The 16,871-nt window shown below is 41.3% G+C and overlaps 1 protein-coding gene across 4 annotated transcripts in view; it reads left to right on the top strand.

Moving 5' to 3' along the window:
• The window catches only part of LOC117611668 (zwei Ig domain protein zig-8), a 213,035-nt gene that overhangs the window by 76,530 nt on the left and 119,634 nt on the right, over positions 1-16,871 (top strand). The window lies entirely within an intron of this gene.

A 16,871-nucleotide genomic window follows, 5' to 3' on the forward strand; every position in this document is an offset into this window, starting at 1 on the left:
TATCGATCTGTACGAGCTGGACGGTTCTTTGATACGACGAGCCCCTCGAGATCGTTAATCCCCTAATAAAGTTCTTAAATCTTTCTCGTTCATTGATGTTTCCGGTTGTTTCTGTTCTTTTGTTTCCTGACTTTTGTCCTCGGTTCTTCAGATTTTATATCTTCTTCTTTGATAACTCGTATCTGATGAAAGGAGAATTAATTAGAGAAATCGTTGGTTAGGTTATTTAAATTATTAATAGGTAAAAGATTCAATTACAGCGTGAGAATTTAATATCATCGTCCAGCTGATCGTTCTATCTTCTCGTTTCTCTGTTAATCTTTTAATCGATGCAACTTTTACGGGTAAAGGGATATTCAGTGCCCACGAAATAATCCGAGCTTTGCGCCGCAGCTTTACAGGCGTTAACGGGTCAGTGTGTGTAATCAGTGATTCGTCTATACGTAAACAGCGACGGTTTATTGCGTATCGATTATGGAATTAGAAAATACGATGAAGATTAGTTGTGCAACGCTATTAAAGTACGAAATTAACACCGAACCTTTACTATTATACTTCAGTATTATACTCTTTCCAATCTGGTTCGATTGAACTTCGAATGCCGATAAACTGTACCATTCTCTGGAATAATTCAACTTTCGAGGTATAATAATTTCACAAGTTAATACAGCGTACCAAATGGACACGTAAACCGCGTGATAATTCTTAGGTGGCAATGGTTGCAAGGTGTTTTCATGACGTTATTCGCGAAGCCGTTTTCCAATCGCGTGGAAAGAAAAGGCTATAAAAATAGCCGAGACATCGGCTCACGCCAGGAATTAAAACGAAGGATGAAACTTTACGATCACGTCCGAATGCAATTACAGTCCTTCTTTACGAGCGGTGGACTGCAGAAGCTTTCCCGGAAATTAGCTCCGCTTTCGTGTAATTTTTCTGCATCGCTGGCGATAACAAAGGAAAGCCCGCGTTATCGTTATTTTCAATTGATATAAAGCATCCGAATGCGGACATTATGCGGACGTTTTCCATTGTATTATATGGGAAAAGCAAAGTTTCGTATGAAAACGAATGGAAATCTTCCTCGCGAAAAATTGACTACAGTGCCAAGGTGGTACCCCAACAATTTTTCCAAACCGTGAAAACCAGCAAAGGATGAAAATCGTTAGACAAAGTCACCCTCGTATCCCAGCTGCGGAGGAGCGCAACGGGTGTCGGGATGAGTTAGGAGATAAGGGAAAAAATCGTGAACAGTTAGGCGTCGTGACGCGTTACGTAAAGTCTCGTGTTCCCCTGGGAGAACGTCTCGAAGAAAAATATCCGCAATATTTCTTGCTCTTCGTTCGTGTCTCCGTGCCCTCGCTTTATGCTGACAATTTACGACTATGAAATGGGCGTGTTTACTAAGCGGCCGTGTCCTAACCCAGCCGAGACCATTACAGGACAAGCTCGCTTAAGAGGTAATAGCCAGACCGTCCGTTAAGGCGGTGAGAATCTTGGAAAATTGGATTCTACGAAAGTACGATGTGCAACGAGCGTGTAGATGCGCCAACAGAGGCATCATCGTTCGTACGAACAGCAACTACCCTCGGGGTGTTAAGCGAGTAATGATCGTGATTAACAGGGACCATTCTCCGCGAGGTTTTTGAAATAGGAGCTCGATAGTTAGGCTAAAGTGGAAGATTTGATCGTGAAACACGATTAATATCGACTGTGTGTAACACGAATTAGCCGATGATGAAACTTGGCCGACGATACGGTGTAAGTTTGACTAACTCAATTTGCCACGAGTCGAGTTCATTGCGAGTGTCCTTTTGACGCTGGAAATTGGAAGTTTCTTCCTGTTATACGAGAAAGAAAGATTAAGAATTCGTGTTAAAGCAGACATTTTTTTTCTTCGTATAAACTAAACGCATAAAAAATGTTTCTTTTAAAAAGAAAGTTGAATAATTTCGAGTGTCGACCAGAGAGTGAACGAAGACATTCGTGCTACTTTTCCAGAGGCAACAACCTCGGTGTCCTGTCTGCCCAATGGTCGGTGATAAATCGAGTACCGCGATAAACCTCACGCCAAGGGTGCTAATCGTTTTTCTATTAGCTACTACTCCCGTTTCTCCTTTCCAACGATTCGAAGGAAAAGGAGTCTGCGGCACGGAACGAAACTGGTTGCGATTTACGGGCTCGTATTGGGGAACGAGGCAGCTACCGGGTCGAAGATACGGATCGGCAGGTGTCGTTGGCTAATCGAGTTCGGTCGGTGCAAATGCGCCGCGACGCGTGCCATTGCAATTCTCATTAGTTACAGTTCGTTTGGTTGGCGGTTAACCTAACCGTGGCAGGAACGTTAGCCACGCTCGTGGAAAGGTTGTACGGGCTCTCTTATCGAGGCCCGAATGGTTGTTCGGTAATGGCCGAGGACTTTTTCGAGGGACGCTTATCAAGGTCGTTATCTCGATGTAGAATACGATGGTGGGTTGGTCTTTTCCGTGTCGCCGTTTCCGTTGCGGTTTCTAGGCTTCCAGGAAGTAGTGTACTGGGAAGTAGCGCGGTAGCAGAGGTTGTTCACTGGCTTGTAATTTATGGAAATTGAAGTTTGCTCCGTTTCATGTGGCCGATCAAACATAAACGAGACTTTTCGTCTACCACTCGAGTATGTAAACGTATATACATACGTTGATGCAGTTACGTAAAGTCTCGTCAGGGAAACGGTCTGGATTCACCGAGTATGAATTGTTCTTGTCGTAGTCATTTCCAGAGCATCAAAGCTGTATTGACACAGCTGGCAATCACTGCGTTTAGAAAAAGTATGATAGATATCGTATCGGATCGATCTGCTGAATTGCTCGGCAAGAAGTCTAATTTATATTTCATCGATCCGTCGTGTCAGTGTTTTCCTGCAATTTAAAATCCTCAGTCTCGTGAAACAGTTCCTTCTGTATCGATGCATTACCAATCGATCAAATTCTGTCACGCGAAACTTAGCGCGCCACGCGAATTCAGGACGGTTAACATGCAAACCGCGCGATAAATATTTACGAAAGGACGGAAAATTTCCTTGGCCATAGCTTTGGATATCGCGAAGCAACGAAACTAGAAGCAGACTTTTCGGGAAACAATTCCCTCGGGCCAGAAGGTTTCGTGTCCGCCAGGTACGAATCATTAGTGAAACTAATTGAGCTCAGTAGTCGCGGCGTACTCTGCGTGTCGTTGCAACACCCATCAATCACTGCTCGTTTAATTCACGATCGCGACGTGTGGCTACCGTGCACTTCTCTGAACAAGTATTTATCGAGCCACGTGAAACGTCCTAAAGGAACCGGGTAAATGTGCTGTGAACTCGATGTCCGAGATCTTTTCTTCGATAAACGCTCGCGATACCCGATGATCTTTATGCAAATTTATATTTTCTTATCCTCTTTCGCGGTGTCTTATTTGGATCGACTTTAATTGGATAGCATACTATAATTATTTTAGTGGAACTGTAATTAATCATGATCAAATCAAAAAAACAAACGCGAATGAACCGGTAGAGGGTAGCAAGAAAGGATATTCAGCTTTCTGTCGCAATAACCGGTATAATAAAGTAAAATCATGGAATCGTTTTGTCCTTGTTTCAGGAACGTTTTATAAGTATAAGCAGGGTTGAAACGGAGCACGCTCGTTCCATACTTGTCATATTCCATTACCTGTATCGCGTGCAACCGGGTCTCCGTGTGTACGCGCGTACGGCGCGCAATGTTTCTGTGCCGTGCACGTATAATGTAGCGGCATAATCGAGTTCAGAAGCATTTCATAACGCAGTGGCAGGGCAAAATTGTTCACACGCGTGCCTATAAGCGCGCGTATCGGTATTATGTTACTGAAAATTGTTTGTTACCGGCAGCGATCCAATATGGCCCACCGCAAACACGCCAGGTAATCTGACAGGAAAACTGACAGCGGCTTCCTTTGAGAGGCCCTGTCCGTTTCGTTGAAACGGATTAATATGCGCGATTTCAACTGTGGAAATGTTGATATCGTTCAACATTGAACTTAACTTTCGCTCGGACTTTGAAATATTGCTGGAGGTTGAAATTTGAAATTCATCGATCTTTTATATAAATTTATAGAAATATTTTTGAAATTGAAGAAATGATGTTTAAGGTTGAACATCGCGTGTAATTGCCAACTGTTTGATCGGGACGGACATGGTGGTCTCGATAGCTTAAGATTGCCTGGAACCATGACACCGGTGCAGCAAGTTATTAAGTTATCGATTTTACACGCGTCTTGTAATAAGCAACGGCTTATTAACCGTGTGCTCCTGTATCAATAATGTAATACGATTATTAGCGAACTTTGTTAAAACGTGATATCGCCGGAGCACGCGTATATCAAAGGAGAGTTTCCAATTAACGTCACAAAGCAAAGATCATCCAATTTCGTTGTCAAACGCGTGTCAAAGCAGCGAGAATGGCAATCGATCTTTATCTCTAGGCATCCGCGATACCTGCATTGTTTCCACTCGGCGCGTCAACTTTTTGACGAGTTCAAAAATAGGAGAAATTATAAATGGCAATAACCGAACGAGACCAATGAACAATGTTTTGTAGAATTTTTTAGTTAATATTTTACAGTGATTAGAGCGGTGGAGGATGGCGAACGGAAAACAGGATTTTTATTGCTTTTCGAACACCATTTATTTTTATACGATATTATTCCAGGTCTCGCAATAACCGGAAAAACCAGCGGACGATAAATAAACGAATTACAATCGTATCAGGCCGCGTAGCGGGCCGAATAAATTGATTCGTTATCTGGTCGCCGTGTGCGCGCGCGCGCCGCCGTAGATTACACTTTTATCGATCGTTGCACCACCGTGTCATTAGATGACACCCTTAATGGCGATCGTTGCAATTAACGCCGGCTCCCCGTTGCGCTTCGAAGCTTATTACGCTTAGCAAAGGGAGCGTTCCTGCTCGCTTGTCGGTCGCGCGATACGTATTACCGTCTCAGGAACTAAACTCCGCTAATCATCGCGAACGAGCCTTTCCTTTATAATTAACCTTTTGAGAACGATGAACCCGTTCGAAGAAAATCACACCTTCTCCACTGTTTTTCTTTTTTTGTCATCTTCGCTTGTCTATAAAATTCTAATTAAATTTCTTAAACCGTGATCTTCTTGCCAAGACAATGATTACGACGTTGATATGTTTTTTTTTTTTTTTAAATTGATAAGAAGCCGTGGTGAGAGGTGTGTATCCGGCGCTAATGCTCTTTGTTTCTGGTCGATAAATCATTTACGGGACGCTCGATGAACGTACGTAAACACGTGTAATGTTCTCAAAGGCCCTGTTGGTTACGCTATAAAGCGAGCAACGGGATGGAGTAGCTCGACCGTCTATTAAACTTGCGCTCACTGATTCGGGCATTAAAACTTTAGGGCATCGAGGGCATCGTTACGAGCTCGTTGCCGCTCGAGCCTGTTTAAAAGGACAGGGATCGCGTTAAAGGACGAAAAGGGCCGGATGGAATGGTCGTCGGGCTCGGTCTAACCTCGTTTAATTTTAATTGAATCCTAGCTAATGTCAGCCGCTGCATTTAGCAAATTAAACGCTTCTCACGCTCATTTTAACCTTCTGCTCTCCCTCGGACGCTTCACCGTGATTATCGTTCATCCTTGAAAAATTTTGATTATGAATTTCAATTACAGCTTCAAGGCGAAAATTCATCTTTTGTTTATGAATATACGTCGCAGGTGTTGTTTCTAAGCTTTCGCTCGATATAAACCGCGCCCGTTTTCGCGTTGGCTTGGAAACAACGGCGTTTTTCTTTTACGAGCGGGTAAAAACAAATCGATAGTAAATAATCGGTTTCGAAGCCCTTTCGCGTGTACACTTGGGGCCTCGATCCTCCTCCGCGTGGTTCGCACTCGTGCAACTTTATGAAACGCGAAACGCTGTTACCGATCTCGAAGAATCCTCAAACGAGCTCTATTTCTTTCGCTCGTTTAATCATCCGATGCGTGCTTTTTCTTCTCATTTTTCTCTATCTCACCGGAATCGCCGAGGATTGGAGCTTTTTAAAAGAAACAGTTGATTGAACGTCTTCGAATCTCGTCCCGGAGTTTCGTTCCCGCCCGACGCGATCGTTAGGGAACATTGTTCGAACGTTATTAGGAAAATACGATTTCTAAGTTGGTTCGTTAACGTTCTTCAGCGTTCGCGTGTTGATCGATGGCAGGAACATCGGGAATTCCTTTCGGACTGGGCCGGATCGTTACGTGAAATAGCGTAACTATCACGGGAAACGTGAAGTTCTTTTAATTGACGAAGAAACGACCGACATCCGGTTTGAAGCATTGAGATCGATGCTCTATTACCGACCGCTAAGTTCTCGCATCAACGTAAATGTTCTTTCGTTGTTTGTCCCGGCAATGAAGGAAATTCGAGCAGTAACATCGATCTTTGTCAAACTGCTGCCAAGTATCTCGTTATGTCTAACAACCATATAAATAGTGTTTCCAATGAAATTTGAATAACTCTATTCGTTTTTCCACCAAAACTTATTCTTTCTCGGACGGGGCATCTGTTCACGGATACAAATATCCTACTTCGAGAGAGAGAGAGAGAGAGAGAACTTCGAACTTGCTGAATAGGAGGATGAAGAATCGGAAGTTGCAACTCTTTTGGTGGTATGAAGAAGAGAAGGAAATGCGGGGGAAAGATTAGACAACAGTCATAGATAAATTAGCGAAACGTTAGAACTTGGGTTCTTAGAAACTATGCGGTTATATTAAGAACAATAACCTGGATATGACGACAGTTTTGAAACTTTAATTGCCCGTTCTACTACAATTAATTTCAACCATTTTGAACACGGTTTACTCTTCGATATCCTCGAAAGCTATTAATTAAAAAAGTTTGGTTTATCGGTCCAGAGTTGTGTGGTTTATCTTTAGCTGTAATTTTCCGTGAATTTAACGCACCATGGAAAACGTTGAATTTCGAGTACGATTTGTCGATACGAACTCGTTCGACGCGTTTTAAAGCCGGGACAGCAGGTTGAACAGGATTTATAGGTTAATAAAATTTCTAGGACTGACGCGGGTACACAGTGGTCTGACGTTTCGTGCTCTCCGCGCTATTGTGCCGCACGTCACTATCGTTTGTATTAATATTTCCGCGTTACAACGGCCAGATTATGTTGGAGATTATTGAATTCGTGCCGAGCAATACGCGGCCTGAATTCGTAACTTTTCTGATTACGCAGCGAAAGTATGTTAATGCGGCCACGGATGTTTTGCATAGAACGCGATCGTGCCCCCTTCTGTCGGCATTTCCTCGCTCCTTTTCATTAACATCTGTTCGACGAACATTTCAGTAGTACCTGGTGCTGTTTTAATACCAGAGCAATTACATCTGTCAATATCAGGGATTTTCGATCTCTTACTTGAATTCGTTCATTTTGCTCATTCGAAGGATATTAACGATACAAAGAGGTCGCATCGTCGTTACGGTTGTCGATTGGCATCGCCACGGCTAAGCTTGTTACGGAATTAACGGGAAACTTTTTAATTGTCCGCGTTACTGTGCCGCATTGCGGCACATTCACTGTAACTAGACGTCATTAAGCAACTTTTTGCGTTATCATACATCCTGTGTACAAACGCGTGAAACTGCAAGTGCTTCTACGAGATTTGTACGAACACGATTTAAGTGTCAGAAACGAACGAAAAAACGGTCTTTTAATAAATCATTTACTTCTACATCTTTTATTCGCATTCGTAAATGTCAATTTACAATTAGGGAAAAATAACGTAATTCGTAAAGATATAACGTTGGCGAGTAATGAAACGCGAAATATTAAATTACTCCTGATAATGAAGGATTAACCGTTTCGTTGATCGGGCCTTCTCATTAAATTAGCGACTTGTATTAGCGACAAAGCAGCTTTTGTTCGAGTTTACGAAACGTGACGGTATAAGCCAGCTTCCGCTCAAAAGGGTGAAGCTTTGTTAATGAAAGTGATGGCTGTACGAGTCGGCTGAAACCTTTGAAAATGAAGATATACGAGCGTCTTTTAATAATTCATGTTGTAATTGCCATAACGAGGAGCCTACGGAAACATTCTGTCGCCAGCGTTATCCTTTGTCTTCAAAAATTCAATCACACTTTTCGCATCAATTTATCATCAACCGTTACTTCTAAGCGATTAGTTTCTTAATTTGCAGCCGGATCACCCATCAAATTATCATAAAATCGACTGAAACAATCGTACATTTCTCCTTTGGGAGAAACAATCGCGAATTTGGTAGAAACGCTTTAGATCGATCGACGTGCACGAATATCGGATTAAAGATGAATCGATCGGGTTTTTGATGCGCCAAAGAAGAAAAGATCATCGTTGCACACATCATCGTTCTGCACGAGAATGCATCGTATACGCGGGTGCATTTACTCGAATTGCAGCAGCCTCGACGTATCTCGTTTACGGACGAAGATATTTGTTCCCGTTGTGTACGACGCGTGTAATTAGCGGCCTGCTTGAATTCCCGTTGAATAACTGAAAATGAGAATCGAGTCCAGTTCGGATTTCGTCTAATCGTGAATAATTTGCTACGCGCGCGTGTCATTCACACGGCAAAAGTAGTCCTATTGTACGTCGGTCTACCGTTTGCGAAATTGTTGACGGTTAAAACTTGTTCGGATTAATTGCAGAAAGTAGTGAGCATCTGCAAAGAATTTGCGAGAAAGAATAAATTAAACTCATATAGCCGTCAATTAGTTTAGTACAGTTTTTTGCAGAGAGAAATATGCCGAGTATCATCATTCGTGCTTTCCAAGCGTTAAAACGTTAAAATACTAGATCTCCCATTGCCATGATATTTTACGACCATAAACGACACATCGCGCGGCTTATATTCGACAAACGCGTACACGCTGGTCAGCTGCAACAGGCTTGAAAAGCACCATGAACCGTGTATCGCATGCTTTGTAGCCCACTTCGACCTCGGTGTATATCTTTTTTTTTTTTTTTTTTTATTGCATCTTCGATCATATTCGGACACGTGTCGGTGCATCCTGGTCATCCAGTCGCGTTTGTTTGGTGCTCCCATGCATGGACCAGCAACGGTTCGTTCCACCTAAAAACTCGTGGAAATACTACAATACAAATTCCAGCTAGTTTCGATTATTCGTTCAACGGATTCGATCCATAGTGCTTTTTCGAAGAATATTTTTTTTCTGTCACCTTCGGACAGCTAGTTGGACGCGTCAATCAATTTAATCTCTCGACAAAAAATTGCCATGAACGGTACGTTATAATACGAGGATTATATGGCCAATTTTTCATTTTCTATCGTAGAAGATTGTGTAAGAATCCTGAATTCTTCACTGTATAATTCGCTATTAATTTAACAATTTCCGCTCCGATGGGTGCGCGACGATCGTTCGTTTAATTAAACGAACGGCCCGTTCAATGGTCCTTATGGTTGCATCCATTATGGCAACATGTCCGATATCGTAAACGCTTGTACGCGCCGTTCAAATATACGAATGAATTATACAAATTGTGGCCAGCACAGCCATGGGATGGCACGATGGTTCCATGTTTGCCACGGGACTAATTTGCATCTTCCCATACCGGCGAATGACAATGAGATTCGCCAGCGATAAATGTATTGCTGCGCGATGATAAGGTACCCGCACAATGGACACGCGTACAATGGGAGATAAAAGTTTATTATGCCAGCACGGACATGGTTTTAGAGGTGAAGTCAAAAGAAACTAAATTCAGCCAGGATGAAAAGCATGACAGGGTGAATTAATTTTAAAATAAAGCATAAAGTCTATGAAAATATTTATTGCATGAATTGAATATAATAAAAGGCGTAGGTTTTCAGAGGGAAAAAAACAGAAATATGATAAAGTTTGCTATTCTGAAAAGCACAACAGCATTACGCGTTTGACATAAACTGTATCAGCGAGAGGAAACGCTGACAAATGTTTTTAGGGTGTGCCATGTGGTAGCAACATGGTACTGGCATTGGTTTTATGCCAACATAATGGTTGTTTGCCTCTACTGGATAGTCGACTCGCGCCAATTCGTTCTTGCAATCCAAGGGATTCTGTTTTATTTATTTCCTTCTCTCCTTTATAGCACAGAATCAACCATTATTATCACTATCACCGTACATATTGCTTTATTTATTTCTTATAACGATAGACCTGATGTTCGTGGTATGATAATTAGTCTACGAAATTAGGCTGAGGAAAAGGGTAATGATTTTTTTTAAATAGACGAATTAAAGTAACTTTAGAGACCATCTAGATTCAAATTGGTAGCAAGGGTTCGAAACGAGTCGCAGCTTTATGAATGCTATTTGTAGAAGGCTTTCTGCCAAGGTAGAACGAGCCCCGTCCGTGATGTAAACCAATTTAAACAATTATACGTGTCTGACTTGTGGAAACAGGAGGGAAGTTTATAACTTCATTTTTCCTAATCTCCAGAGATAATGAACCACGCTTAATTGTGTATCAAATGAAAGCAGAGTTTCAAGTTAATTTCGCTTTCTCCTTATCGTCTCGAATTTATTCGTTTAATTCGTTCCTTCGAGAATGAAGTTCGAATAGTTACCCCTTGATCCCGAAACAACTTGTCTGCACGACTAAAATCATGCAACGAATTCGAATCGTTGGAACTGTCGAATTTCGTGGGAATAAATTCTCTCTCGACTTCTGAAAATGATTTCTCAGCGAAATGCAGTACCTTGCGCGCTATCGTCATCGTTCAAATCGGTATCACTCGAGGAACAGACTGTAGTGGACCATCGACGAGCAAGGCCATTCTTTCCAGAAGGAAGCGACTATCTTCCGACTTTTTCCTCGATGTAAATTGAGGATTGCCCTCTTGGATCATCGGGGTATTTGCTCTGGAAAGATGGAGCCTCGGGCTGCACGTAATTCAAACTGCATCGAGGAACATTCGATTCGATGCTTTTAATCTTGAAGAGCTTAAGAATTATTTAGTGGCCATTCTGGTATTATCAGTAATCTAATCGATAATAATTATTGATAAAATGGATACATTTTCCACGCCTACACCTATTTCCACGTAAAAAAGAAATTGAAGTTAATCGATCGGTCTAATAGCAGAACGTAGCAGAATGTTTGTCTCTTTCTTTTGTTCCCATAAATTTCTTAATGTCGCGATAATACGAAGAAAGTTCGTGCTGGTTTGCCCACGGTTATCTGACCGACTGATCAGCCACGTAAAGTGGCAAACGGGGAATCGTAAGCGCGAAATTTCGTCGTTAGTCGCGACGTTATCGAGCGTATGAAAAATCTTTAGAGTATATTGCCGTTTCGTGAAAGATCGTTCGGTTAGGTACGCGGTTTATGTCGACTACTGAAACGAAGTCAAGGTGTCAGGGTTCGCCTCCTTCGAAATCTATCCGCCGTTTCGCAAGCTTCCCGCACCGGAATCCGGTTATCTTGATTGCCGATCTAAATTATCTTGCTAATTTCGGCCCGTATCGATTGTACACAAATCGGGATTTCGGCTATCTTAGCTGGAGTATCTTAATAGCTGATCAAAACGTTAGCCACCGGTGCTTGTCGAATCTAGGCTACTTGCTCGATAAAGAAACATCATTTCCTTTTAGTTTGCTTTTCAAGACAATTACTGGTACTCCTCAGATCACGGTTAAACTTTAACGATCCACCTTTAAAACCACCTCGTAACTTATTACTGACACTAAAATATTCATCCGATTTGAAGTTCGACCTGTTTCAAGTTGAACCATACATTCGAATCCTGTTTGAATAAATTTCAAACGAGCTTTCGCGCAGTACTCACGAAAGCCATTGGCAAATGTTGTTAAAGGAACTACTCCTGTCTGTTTCTGTTGGTCGGGAGATCGCAAGTTACATATAGTTTTATGATTTCTTGGAAGTCTTTGACGCGTTACATAGAAATCTCTTTATAAAGTTTAACGCCGCTGGTCAATAGACGAGAGTTTCTTGGACGACGTCGGTCGAGCTTTTAGTGATTAACGGCAGGAAGAGAGGATACTCGGTGGAAGATCCTGGTAGCCTGGCTAGACTCTTGTTCGATCGTCTTCCTTTGAAATGATGGATGACGTGGACGGGGATTAAAAGGATCTCGAAAGGTTGCAGCGACGTGGCTGTTCTTTCCTTAAAACGATGTTTGAAGGATTAAGGAAATTCTCAGAATATCCAGGATCCTGTGTTTCGATGCGAGGAACGCTGTATTCTAAAGGAAAAACAAGTAAGAAAAGTGTTTGCTTGACATGAGAAATAAGCGTCGTTTACAACTAGCGGAAACAATCGTTAAAAGTACCTGGAGTGATTATTCTGGACTGCAAGAAGGAAAAATGAAAGATGAACCTTAAGAACCTGCCCCTCTTGGTTGTTTAATCCATTACCAACCAATATTGTAATACTGTAACATTTCATTTGCAATGTTTTTTAATCAATTATTATTGCTGAGTTCTTGTAAGGTTATAGAAATTTGTTGTTCTATTCCACGAAACGTTCTTAATAGATTAAATAAACAAGAGAAATTTCAATTTTTTAATATTGCAATATAATGTTGTAACTGTGCAACGAATACAGAAATAGTGAAAACACGATAAAGGTAAAATAAAATTTTTGCTTCTAAACATTTCTTCCTCGATATCATAGTATATTTTTTCGAGGAATAAAAAGTTGAAAATTAAAACGACGCGATATTTTGCATGATACACAGCCGGCTGTGTATCCAATTACCCGAGGTTTTCGAATGTTTGTAGGGAAAGCTATCGAAACGCTTTGCTGGAAGCAATTTTACCGCTTAAAATCCCTGTTGTTTTAACATTTACATACAACAGAGCGCGTGTGCGCCGCGAAACCGATGGAAAAAATGGTTGAAACGTGGAAAAAAATATCGAATTAACAAGCCGGGAGCATTATATTTTTCGGAATTACTGCGCAACTTTCGACGGTTCCTTTCCGCTTGGTTGGATTATGCACGACGGAATCGGAAAACTTTTACGCTCGAACGGGGATGATGAAGTGTAATTCAACTTCGCGATAATCGCGCAACTTCGAATGAATTCCAATAAAAGTTACGCGGCTGTTCACCGCCAACTTACGTGTAATTTTGTGTTACTTTATTCAGTTTCTCTCGTGAGAATTCGACCGATAAACAAGATTTGGCATACTATTGTGTATCACAACAAGGAAAATGGTTATCCGTTTTTCCTCCTATTTAGAATTACTGTAATTCGATCTATTCTAGGAATTATGATAAGGTAGGATGGAAAGTTGATGGACAAAAAGTGTCCGTTTTGTGTGGCGCAACAGTAGTATAGTCTACTTGTGTTCAGGACGTAGGTCGGAGCAGAAGTTTCCCAGGGATATTTGCTGGTTAGTTATGGCTTTTACACGCGAGGTCCCAGCGGGTCACGCTGCATTATGCGGTCCCTGCAAGGCGCGCGCGTCGCACCACTCAATTTAACCCCCAACCCCCGACCACTCGCCCCATGAGTGGTCTGCTCCTCGTGGTTCCTTGTAATCGTGACTTGACCTGCCAAGCTGATCCAAATATCCTTCACCTTCCCTGATACCAAACTCGCGATTTAAAATATCTCTCAAGCGATGCTTCAGCAAAGATCATCGATTAAACGAATTGAATCGCAACAGGCAGCAGGTGGAAAAATCTGATAGAATTTCAAAGGTTAATTTGAAATTTATCGCAGTCTCGATTTTATACTAAAGTGAGTCGTTAGACACGCTGGACGTGGAACAGATGATCTCGGATTACTTAAGCCTCGCAGCAAGTAGAAAGTATCCATAACTAATCAGACGCGAGACAGATGAAATTCAGTGGGCATGAAACAGACGAGTCTAAACTTGCGATCAGTTGAGCAAGTAGAACACGTCGTAACTAATCAGACAGAATATAATGGTTCGGTTTATACTGTACGAATTCGGAAACTTTGGTCAAATTTGGCGAGTTTGAAAATTGAAAAATAAATTACTCGCTGTACGAATGATTAAACGGAAATAATAAGAAGCAGATATCTCATAATCATAGTAGGAAATTATTTAGAAGCCTTTTATCGTAATTGCCAGGAACATATTTATGTGCTGGCACGTGTACATCAACGAGATGCGCCGAAGACCATCAAGAATCGATCACGTCTACTTCCCGACCGATAAATTTCGAATTCGACCGAAACCGTCCGTGATAGGATGAATTCTCAGACGCCTCGCTTTTCCGGAAGAGAAATTTCTCGCTAGGAAGGATGTAGAAAATGGAATGCTCGTGTTTCTCGATCGATTCGGGATCACCGCGCTGGTTACCATCGAGATTACCATATATTCAATAAAAATACGAGTTTTAGATTATTATACGAAGGAACAAATTGTAACAGTAAAATTGTTGAAATCGCAATCGCAATAACGTTGTCGCTAAAAATCACACAGTACTTTCAACGTTATGGAAAATTACGTATACGTAGGGCAAAAGGAAAAATAGAGAAAAGAAGATAAATAGTCGGTTTCAGAGTAGACGTGAAACGGAGCTATCGCGGTAAACGTTGTCGATCTGTTTGCCGTCGATATCGCGTTTGCATTACAACGATTAAACCGCCGTAAATTTATAGTGACCCCGATACGAATCGTTGTAGATTGAAATTGCGAAGCGCTATCGTGTAATTGTAAATTCGAACGCGAAAATGAAAGGTAAAGATGTTAATGGAAAACTGTATATTTTCTGTTTCAGGTAAGTGGTTTCATATGCTGACGATAAAAGGAAGTTACGATTGGATTGATTTATCCCGTGATGCGGTCGGGTACGATAATCGGTAAGTGATGCAAATAGAAATAAATCAGGCGATATTTGAGATGGCGTTACCGAGAAAATCGCATGAAAGGAACAAGGTACATTAATTACATACAAAGTGAATGATGTTACTTAACGAGATTCGGTAATGATATCATTGAAACGGCGAACATCATCGACGTGATTCCCCCGCACCGCAACGTGATTAAATTAAGCAGGTGTATAACGCTGATTCGATCAATGAAGAATGATTTGTTTCTAATTCGCGCGCGCGGTTGACCGTTTCGTAATTGGGAAATTAACCACATAAATGATAATTTAAGCGAGCTATGTTCCATTAAAGCCTCGCGCCATAGGATAATTAAACAAAATTACGTTTCCCTCTAAAGTGGAACGCTCGTGAGAAATGAAAGGCATTCGATTGATCATTAAAGCTTTGTAAGTAACTATACCAACTCACATTATCGATTTAGTTCATTAATTAACCACCCGTTTTATAATAGACAATAGTGAATTATCATTTAAATACTGTAACTTGAACCGTGTCTGTGGAATAATCAAATTTTAATCCATATTCCAATTCTGTACTACTGAATCATTAAAGAAATTATCGATATATTATAAGATTTATTTAATATATCAAATACATTAAATCTCGATCATTATTCGATCAATCGAATGAAAAATGTTAATTTATCAATATTCAATATCGAATCGAGTCCCCGGTGTAGTATAATTATAATTAAGCTTCTAAGTCATAAGTAATAACAAGCAGATTGTAAGCAAAGCTAATTATAGCTACTTGAACGATCGATATGTCATCGATCCGTCAATCAATACTACCAATGATTACGTAGACGGACGTAATCGTATCCGAGGTACGTTTATAGCCACGTATTCAGCAAGAAGCCGTACCGTTGCGTAGCTGTATATGAAATTAATTCGGCAGCAAGTATCGACGTGTGATGGCAGACGAGCGGCTGTGCAACCTAGTTCGATATTGAATCCACTGGAACGAGATACTGTACACTGTACACGCACACATATGTTTCACAAATAGGCACAGTTGCCACTGAATGTTGTAATATGATGGCTGAGCAGTGCGTAGAACACGGACGGTTATTAGTATTCAGTTTGTTTCGCGGTGGCAGATGCAGTTAAGCCGGCCCGCACGAACCGGCAACACGTTACATCCCAGCTACCCGGCTACCGACAATATTTCGCGATTCCACGGAATTACGAGCACCTCGTCGACTGCATGAAATTATCTACAACTATTACTTTCGCGGAGACCACCGTCCACGGTTATCGATCACCGATTCGGGGCTTTGTAGATCGTAAATCGTGATTTAATCGAACACATTTGTCTTTGACGAAATTTCTTTCGGAACACTGTTTAATCGACCAGCTGCGTGGCCGGTACGATAAGAGCTATCTAGTACCGCGTTAATGAAGGTTTATCGATATTGATTTATTTTCTGCCGATAGAATTCTGTTGGGTAATTTGATTGTAGCGTAGGGTTCTTATTCATCTTTCATAACAACATCAAATATTGCAATATTTTGCTAGTAGACAACCTCGAAACAAAATAATATACAGTCTTTCAAAAAACAAAAATATGGATATCAGAAAGAGTATCTTTTCTTTCGTTTCAGAAACGTTCGATTAACTTCCGTGCGAGTGTACGTAGCGTTGTTAACCGTCTGCGTATCTATACACGTCGAATAAAATTGGTTGGAAGCATCGTTGTATCCCGCAACCGCAGCAACGACAATGGCTCGGATCTATCTGTGTCTCTATGCAGCTACGTATATTGACAAACCACGATTTAGTGTTCCATAATTTACCGTGGTCGTAAATCGTTTTGAAGCGGCTCGACTGCACTCTATGAATGTTACGCGGGCAAGTTTTTTGTCCCGAGTCGTTTACGCGGCCTCCGATATATCGATAAATAATGGAGCATGAATTTTGTTAAGCACTCTCTACGTTCACTCAGTTACCGTCTATTTTCTAAGCATCCACCAGCCAACCGGCCTTTTATAAT

This window comes from Osmia lignaria, chromosome 10 (assembly GCF_051020975.1).
Source record: "Osmia lignaria lignaria isolate PbOS001 chromosome 10, iyOsmLign1, whole genome shotgun sequence".
NCBI classification, from domain to species: domain Eukaryota; kingdom Metazoa; phylum Arthropoda; class Insecta; order Hymenoptera; family Megachilidae; genus Osmia; species Osmia lignaria.